We start from the raw sequence: 1,042 nt of genomic DNA, 5'->3' as shown, positions 1-1,042 counted from the left end.
TATTTTCACCATAATTTTTAAGAAGTAGGTTTAATTTTAGAATTAGGACTGAGAGTGTTTCATACCCAAGTGGATTTGTGACAACACTCAACGTCTCTTAAGTGAAGGAGGATTGGTTGAAGGTTGCCTATCCATCACCGAATTATACAACACTTATGATCCACTAAGTTGATAGAAAATATGGCTGAAAATCAACCTCATCATCGTGCTAAGGAGCAGCAAGATGAGAATGAGGTACACAATGGTCCTCTACCTAAAATGCTACGTGACTATTTGCAACCAGCGAGGATGAGCACATATTCCTGAATGATATTTTCACATAATGCAGAAAATGTGAATTTTAAACCAGGAGTGATTCAAATACTCTCAAAGTTTCATGGACTACATTCTGAGAGTCCATACCTACATCTCAAACAGTTTGATGAGATTGTAGCGACCTTACACTTTAATATATGTCAAACAACACCTTAAGAGTAAAATTGTTTCCTTTCTCTTTGAAGGAGAAGGCCAAGTCATGGCTTCACTCCTTGAGACCGAAATCGTTTGGGACATGAGCTGAGATGAACCGGGAGTTCCCTAAAAGGTTATTCCCAGTTCATTAAACTAACACCCTTAAAAGGGCAATCATGAATTTTTCACAGAAAGAGGAAGAAACCTTCTTCTAATGATGAGAAATATTTAAGGAAATTTAAATGCTTTCCTACATCATAGATACGAAATTCAGAGGGTCATAGGCTTTTTCTATGATAGACTAACTTTGCCCATATGCTAATTCATAGAGATGACGTCAAATGGAAAATTTATGAATAAAGATCCCAATGACGCGTGGGACTATTTTGATATACTTGCTTAAAACGCACAGTCATGGGATACTTCATCCAAGCTCACTAATCCCAAATTGACCCAGTCCTAGGAGAATGGAGGAATTTACCTCTTAAGGGAGGAGAATTGTGTTAATGTTAGGGTGGTTAACCTTACAAGAAAGGTCGAGGCTATAAAATTGAAAAGAGTAGAAACAGCCAAACCCGACGAGGCCGTTGAA

At 37.8% G+C, this 1,042-nt stretch overlaps 1 non-coding gene across 1 annotated transcript; it reads right to left on the bottom strand.

Moving 5' to 3' along the window:
- Positions 1-608: 608 nt before the first annotated feature.
- On the bottom strand, positions 609-714 carry LOC131254618 (small nucleolar RNA R71). Its single transcript, XR_009175740.1, has one exon. It is a non-coding gene; the product is annotated as a small nucleolar RNA R71 (small nucleolar RNA).
- Between the last annotated feature and the right edge of the window lie 328 nt (positions 715-1,042).

Source organism: Magnolia sinica, chromosome 8 (assembly GCF_029962835.1).
Source record: "Magnolia sinica isolate HGM2019 chromosome 8, MsV1, whole genome shotgun sequence".
NCBI lineage: Eukaryota > Viridiplantae > Streptophyta > Magnoliopsida > Magnoliales > Magnoliaceae > Magnolia > Magnolia sinica.
Note: the sequence above shows the minus strand (reverse complement) of the source record. Positions and strands in the feature narration are given on the sequence as shown.